Source organism: Cebus imitator, unplaced genomic scaffold, assembly GCF_001604975.1.
Source record: "Cebus imitator isolate Cc_AM_T3 unplaced genomic scaffold, Cebus_imitator-1.0 Scaffold266, whole genome shotgun sequence".
NCBI lineage: Eukaryota > Metazoa > Chordata > Mammalia > Primates > Cebidae > Cebus > Cebus imitator.
The window spans coordinates 3,043,492-3,051,315 of NW_016107581.1; the positions used below are offsets into that span (position 1 = coordinate 3,043,492).

General features: G+C 45.9%; 1 pseudogene; it reads left to right on the forward strand.

The window, feature by feature from the left end:
- Positions 1–2,398: 2,398 nt before the first annotated feature.
- On the forward strand, positions 2,399–3,243 carry LOC108283949 (annotated as a pseudogene).
- The last annotated feature ends 4,581 nt before the right edge of the window (positions 3,244–7,824 follow it).

Consider the following 7,824-nt stretch of genomic DNA (forward strand, 5'->3'; position numbering starts at 1 on the left):
CCAGGATGGTCTCGATCTCTTGACCTCGTGATCCACCCGCCTCGGCCTCCCAAAGTGCTGGGATTACAGGCTTGAGCCACCGCGCCTGGCCCCAAAGAGAAATTCATAACAAAGAGAAACCTCAGGTTAGAATTAGGGGAGGTGGAGGCTCTGCTCTGTGCAGTCACTTAGAGACCTTCTTTCTGAAGTTTTTGCAACATGCAGGATGTCGGAGCCCTCCAACAGAGCCTCAGATAAGGGATAAAAGAGAGTGCATGGAGAAGACACACCTGTCAACTGCCATGGCCTGAAAGTGCCTCCCATCACTCACTCACAACGCACTGGAGAGAGCTCCTCATGGTTCCTTCCTAGATTCAAGGCGCCTGGGCTGTGCCAATCTCAGAAGTTCTCAGTCAATATTTGTTAGACTGAATGAACTACGTCTTTTTTATTTTTTGAGACTGAGTCATGCTCTGTCACCCAGGCTGGAGTGCAGTAGCGCGATCTAGGCTCACCGCAACCTCCGCCTCCCGGGTTTAAGTGATTCTCCTGCCTCAGCCTCCTGAGTAGCTGAGATTACAGGCACACACCACCACACCCAGCTAGTTTTTGGTATTTTTAGTAGAGACAGGCTTCACCATGTTGGCCAGACTGGTCTTGAACTCCTGACCTTGTGATCTGCCTGCCTTGGCCTCCCAAAGTGCTGGGATTACAGGCATGAGCCACCGTGCCCCACCCTAAATGAACTACTTCTTTCTGACTCCTGTATATTGAAATGAATCATCCTAGACCTTACACTTGGACCTTGCTAAAGCTGTGGTAATAGCTCCCTGTTTATAGTTCCCGGAAAACATCTACATATAACAAGCCTTGGTGACACAATTCCTTAACGCAAGACAATGGATTGAGAATGGTGAGAAGGGCGTAGGCCGGACCTATGCACTCTGAAGTGGCATTTACATATCTAATACTTGACTACTGTGACTAGTAATATAGTTTCACCTCTCTGGGGACAGCAGCTCCCATGAAGTGCGTGTTGTTTATTTACATCTCTGTTGCCCTTGTCTTCTTGCAGGCAATCTTTCAAGCCCTTTACTAATGCGAAATGATTGAATTCTCATAAGCCTATGAGGCACTGCTTAGCTCCATGTTGTAGCTGGGAAAACTGAGGCACAGAGAAAACAGGAAAGTTGGGGGGGCAGGGCTAAAAAAAAAAAAGAAAAGAAAACAGGAAAGTGCGTAAGAATAATAGCTCATAAGCAACGGGGCAGAGATTCAAAACCAGAGAGTTGGGTTTCAAAGGCTAAGCTCGTAACCACCATACCACGCTCTGTCCTCATGTAAGCCTCTCCCTCTCTTTTGCCACATTTGAGTTTGCACTCCAGGACATCATGTACACAAGTCAGGGTTTGCCTAACATTTTTTTTTTTTTTTTTTTGAGACGGAGTCTCACTCTGTTGCCAGGCTGGATGCAGCAGCGTGATCTCAACTCACTGCAACCTCTGCCTCCTGGGTTCAAACGATTCTCCTGCCTCAGCCTCCCGAGCAGCTGCGATTTCAGGTGCACACCACCACACCTAGCTATTTTTTGTATTTTTAGTAGAGACAGGTAATATTTCCCATTGCCTAACATTTTTATGGGGCCAATGCTCTTTCATATTGTTGGTAGTTATAGACAAAAATGAAGCCTGATGGCCGGACGCAGTGGCTCAGTCCTGTAATCTTAGCACTTTGGAAGGCTGAGGTGGGCACATCCCTTGAGGTCAGTTCCAGACCAGTCTGGCCAATATGTAGAAACCCTGTCTCTACTAAAAATACAAAAATTAGCTGGGAGTGGTGACACATGCCTGTAATCCCAGCTACTCAGGAGGCTGAGGCAGGAGAATTGCTTGAATCCGAGAGGTGGAGGTTGCGGTGAGCTGAGATCCTGCCATTGCACTAAAACCTGGGCAACAAGAGGGAGACAGCGAAACTCCATCACAAAAAAAAGGGAGAGGGGGCTGGGGTTGGTGGCTCAGGCCTGTAATCCCAACACTTTGGGAGGCTGAGGCAGGTGGATCATGAGGTCAGGAGGCCTGGCCAATATTGTGAAACGCTGTCTCTACTAAAAGTAAAAAAAATAGCCAGATGTGATGGCAGGTGCCTGGAATCCCTGCTAATCTCAGCTACTCAGGAGGCTGAGGCAGAACATTTCTCAAACCCGGGAGGTGGAGGCTGTAGTGAGCCGAGATCGTGCCACTGCACTCCAGGCTGGGCGACAGAGCGAGACTCCGTCTCAAAAAAAAGAAAAAGAAAAAATTTTAAGCAGGGGAAGTGATTTGATCGTTTTCATTTTAGAAAGAACTTTTTGGCACACAGATTTGAGGGGTTCACGGTGGAAGCAGGTAGACGAGTTAAGAGGCCAATGCAGCTCTCTTCCCGCCGCCCAAGATGCCGAAAGGAAAGATGGCCAGGGGGAAGAAGGTGGCTCTGGCCCCTGCTGTCGTGAAGAAGCAGGAGGCCAAGAAAGTGGTGAATCCCCTGTTTGAGAAAAGGCCTAAGAATTTTGGCATTGGACAGGACATCCAGCCCAAAAGAGACCTCACTGCGTTGTGAAATGGCCCCGCTGTATCAGGCTGCAGCGGCAGAGAGCCATCCTCTATAAGCGGCTGAAAGTGCCCCCTGCAATTAACCAGTTCACACAGGCCCTGGACCGCCAAACGCTACTCAGCTGCTGAAGCTGGCCCACAAGTATAGACCAGAGACGAAGCAAGAGAAGCAGCAGAGGCTGTTGGCCCGGGCCGAGAAGAAAGCAGCTGGCAAAGGGGACGTCCCCACGAAGAAACCACCTGTCCTTCTAGCAGGAGTCAACACCATCACCACCTTGGTGGAGAACAAGAAAGCTCAGCTGGTGGTGACTGCACACGACGTGGATCCCATTTTGCTCGTTGTCTCCGTGCCTGCCCTGTGTCGTAAAATGGGGGTCCCTTACTGCATTATCAAGGGGAAGGCAAGACTGGGATGTCTAGTTCACAGGAAGACCTGCACCACTGTCGCCTTCACACAGGGTAACTCGGAAGACAAAGGCGCTTTGGCTAAGCTGGTGGAAGCAACCAGGACCAATTACAATAACAGATAGGATGAGATCTGCCGTCACTGGGGAGGCAATGTCCTGGGTCCCAGGTCTGTGGCTCGCATCGCCAAGCTCGAAAAGGCAAAGGCTAAAGAACTTGCCATGAAACTGGGTTAAATGTACACTGTTCAGTTTTCTGTACATAAAAATAATTAAAACAATAGAAGTTTTCCTTAAAAAAAAAAAAAAGAGGCCCATGCAATTGTCCATATATACTTACATTTATGCAGCTGGCCACCAAAAGTACGTGTGAAGTTGTCCTCATCAATCCCTCTTGAAACTCGAGATACAATAAGAAACTTTCCATACTGACTTGTATCTTGCTTGTTTCAGCATGGATGGCCCATCTCTCCTTGGAAGAGGACACCTTTAGGACTCCAAATATAACTTGTAAGAAGGCATTTTGCAGGTATATCTTCTTTTTCCATTGTAATTTAAGATTGACAACATGGAAGCAGCAGGTCTTACAGAGGGCAACCAGATAACTGGATAATAAAAAATTGAAAGGTTATATAAATAGATCATTGAATATAATAAATATTTATAGTACCCATGAGTGAAAGGAAAAAGCACATGAAGAACCATCAGTGAAATGAGAGGTGATTCTAGAGTTTTTTCTTTGGGGATAAGGATGCTATTTTTCAGAAGGGAGGCTGGGTTCTGGCAATGTAATTTGGAGTATTTTTCTTTTTTAAACTCATGTAACAAGTAGTTCAAGAATGTTATTATCTATCTATCTATCTATCTATCTATCTATCTTTCTTTCTTTCTTTTTTTTTTGAGATGAGTCTCACTTTGTCACCCAGGCTGGAGTGCAGTGGGATGATCTCGGCTCAATGCAACCTCCACCTCCCAGGTTCAAGCGACTCTTCTGCCTCAGCCTCCTGAGTAACTGGTACTACAGGTGCCTACCATCACGCCTCGCTAATTTTTGTATTTTTAGTAGAGACGGGGTTTCACCACGTTGGCCAGGCTGGTCTCGAACTCCTGATCTCGTGATCCACCTGCTTTGGCCTCCCAAAGTGCTAGGATTACAGGTGTAAGCCATAGCACCTGGCCCAAGAATATTATTTTAGGACAGGTATGAGGTGGCCTCTCAATCAGAGATACTTGTTCCTGCGTTATTGACCATTCATCCCTAAGGTGGTATTGACCTTAGTCAAGTTTTTTTTTTTTTTTTTTTTTTTTTTTTTTTTGAGACAGAGTCTTGCTCTGTTATCTAGGCTGGGGTGCAGTGGCTCTATCTCGGCTCACTGCAACCTCCTGGGTTCAAGTGATTCTCCTGCTTCAGCCTCCCAAGTTGAGTAGCTGGGATTACAGGCACGTGCCACCACACCCAGCTAATTTTTGTGTCTTTAGTAGAGACCGGTTTTCGCCGTGTTGGCCAGGCTGGTCTCGAACTCCTGACCACAGGTAATCCACCCACCTCAGCCTTCCAGAGTGCTGGGATTACAGGTGTGAGCCACAGCACCTGGCCTACCTTAGTAAGGTTGATAATAGCTAACTAGCCCGCAGGAAGGAGACATGGAGAAGTGAAGATCAAACATACTTCCTTTAATAACACACTCCACAAGTTGTACATGATGCTCTGCTCACACCTCATTAGCCAGCTCTTAGTCACATAGCCAAGAGAGACCGGAACATCTAGTCTGTTACTGGAAGAGTGGAAAACATATGTTGGGGCTGGGCTGGGCACAGTGGCTCACGTCCGTAATCCCAGCACTTTTGGAGGACAAGGCAGGAAAATCCCTTGAGCCCATGAGTTCGAGCCTAGCCTGGGCAACATAGGGAGCCTTCATTTACATTTAAAAATTTGATAAATGTGGGAGCTTATGCCTGTAGTTCTAGCTGCTCAGGAGGCTGAGGCTGGAGGATTGCTTCAGCCCAGGAGCTCGAGGCTGAAGTGAGCACTGATTGTGCTATTGCACTCCAGCCTAAGTGATAGATCGAGCCCTTGTCAAAAACACACACACACACACACACACACACACACACACACACACACGTGCACGCGCTCGGAAGAAAAGGCCGGGAGCTGTGGCTCATGCCTGTAATCCCAACACTTTGGGGGGCTCAGGTGGGTGGATTACCTGAGGTCAGGAGTTTGAGACCAGCCTGGCCAACATGGTGAAACCCTGCCTCTACTAAAACAAAAATCAGCTGGGCATGGTGGAATATGCCTGTAATCCCAGCTACTTAGGAGGCTGAGGCAGGAGAGTCGCTTGAACCCAGGAGCTGGAAGTTGCAGTGAACCAAGATGGCACCACAGCATTCCAGCCTGGTCGACACAGTGTAAGACTCCATCTCCAAAAAATAAAATAAAATAAAAAAATAAAAATAAATAATAAAACAAAGAAAAAAAAGGAAAAGAAATTAGATATTGGGAACAGACAGCATTCTCACCATGGAGCTATAGGTTAAATGAGGCTATATTTATGGAGCTTAATGCCTATTGAGAAAAAAGACATTAAACAAATAATTATACAAATTATAGCTGTATATACAGTTACTGTAATTATAAGCACAGGTGCTATTAGGGTCACTAACAAAGGAGTCGAACCTAATCTGCTGGAATGATGGGAATGTGAGTGAGGGTCCATGGAATACTTTTCTGTGGAAATAATATCAAGACTAAGACCTGAAGGAAGATGAAGAATGAGTCAGGAGAAGGGCATCTTTTGCAGAGGGAATCAGAAGGGACCATGGTACATTCTAGAGACTCAGAAAGAAAGGGTGGAGAAGGAAGGGCTCCCGTGTGACCAGAAGTTGCTGGTGGGAAAAAAAGAGTGACTGGAGCTGAGTGTGGAAAATAAATTTCCTGAGGAGTTAACGATGCAGTTTGCCTAACAAAAAGATCATCCACCTGCAAAGCAGAGAATTATGGGCGGACACAAGACCGGAAGCAGAGTGATCAGGTGGCAGCAAACCACGTGGGGATGGGAAGATCTTGTACATCTGAAAAGATCTTTATTCTGTCATTGTAAGTAAATGCTGCTCAGACTTGATTCAAAATTTGAGACTTCAGCCAGGTACAGTGGGCACGCCTGCAGCCCCAGCTACTCGGAAGGATCACTTGAGCCCAGGAGTTTGAGGCCAGTCTGAGCAACACAGCAAGACTTTCTCCAAAAATAAAAAAGAAAAGAAAATTAGACTTCAAATCGTGAGACGTTTGGTCTCAGAATACTGAAGGCATTGCTTAACTATCTTCTTCTTCTTCTTTTTTTTGAGACAGAGTTTTGCTCGTGTTGCCAGGCTGGAGTGTAGTGGCGCAATCTGGCCTCACTGCAACCTCCGCCCCCTGGATTCAAGTGATTCTCCTGCCTCAGCCTGCCAAGTAGCTGAGATTACAGGCGTGCACCACCTCGCCCAGCTAATTTTTGCATTTTTAGTAGAGACGGGTTTCACCACATTGGCCAGGGTGGTCTTGAACTCCTGACCTCAGGTGATCCACCCACTTCAGCTTCTGAAAGTGCTGGGATTACAGGTGTGAGCCACCATGCCTGGCCTGCTTAACTAACTTCTAATAATCAATGTTGCCAATGTAAATCTGATTCCAGTCAAATCCTTGTTCCTTTGTAGACTGTGTCTAGAATTTTCTGGTTTTTCTGAGAATCTTGAAATTCAACCAGCATTTCTGTTGGTTAAAAAAAATTTTTTTGGCCGGGCGCAGTGGCTCACGCCTGTAATCCCAGCATTCTGGAAGACTGAGGTGGGCAGATCACCTGAGGTCAAGAGTCTGAGACTAGCCTGAGCAAATGGAGAAACCCCATCTCTACTAAAAATACAAAAAATTAGCTGGGCATGGTGGTGCATGCCTGTAATCCCAGCTACTTGGGAGGCTGAGGCAGGAGAATGGCTTGAACCTGGGAGACAGAGGTTGTGGTCAGCCAAGATGGTGCCATTGCACTCCAGACTGAGCAACAGAAAAAGACTCCATCTCAAAAAAAAAAAAAAAATTTATTTTTTAAATTTGTTCTGCTTGGTCTGCAGCCAGTGGTACTTGGAGTGTGAGGCTCCTTGACTTTCTTCAACTCTGGGAAATTGTACTTTTCTTCTAAAAAATTCCATATTCTTTATTTCTGTTTTCTCTTTCTAGAGCTGCTGATGGAACTTTTTAATTATCTGAGGTATTCAGCTGTTCTATAATACTTGATATTGCTAATCAAGTATTCTTTTCTGGCTAAGAAACATTACTTTGGACATTTTAGTTAACTAATTTGATCTCCAACTGAGTCCATTCTATATTTATCCCGCGTATTGAATTTTACAGACTTTTTTTTTTTTCATTTGTAAGATGAGTGTTTTATTTTATCTTATTTTATTTATTTGAGACGGAGTCTCTGTTTGGCTCCCAGGTGGAATGCAGTGGCGCCATCTCAGCTCACTGCAACCTCTACCTTCTGGCTTCAAGCGATTCTCCTGCCTCAGCCTCCCGAGTAGCTGGGACTACAGGCACCCGCCACCGCGCCTGGCTAATTTTTGTATTTTTAGTAGAGATGGGGTTTCATCATGTTGGCCAGGCTGGTCTCAAACTCCTGGCCTCAGGTGATCTGCCTGCCTCGGCCTCCCAAAGTGCTGGGATTACAGGCATGGGCCATGGCGCTCGGCCCAACTTTGGCAACTTTGTAAGAATATGAACTGCCTATATATTTGTGAATCTATTTCTAGACTTTCAGTTTGGATTCATTAATCCCATATGCCCAGTCTTTTTTTCTTTTTTTTTTTTTTTTTTG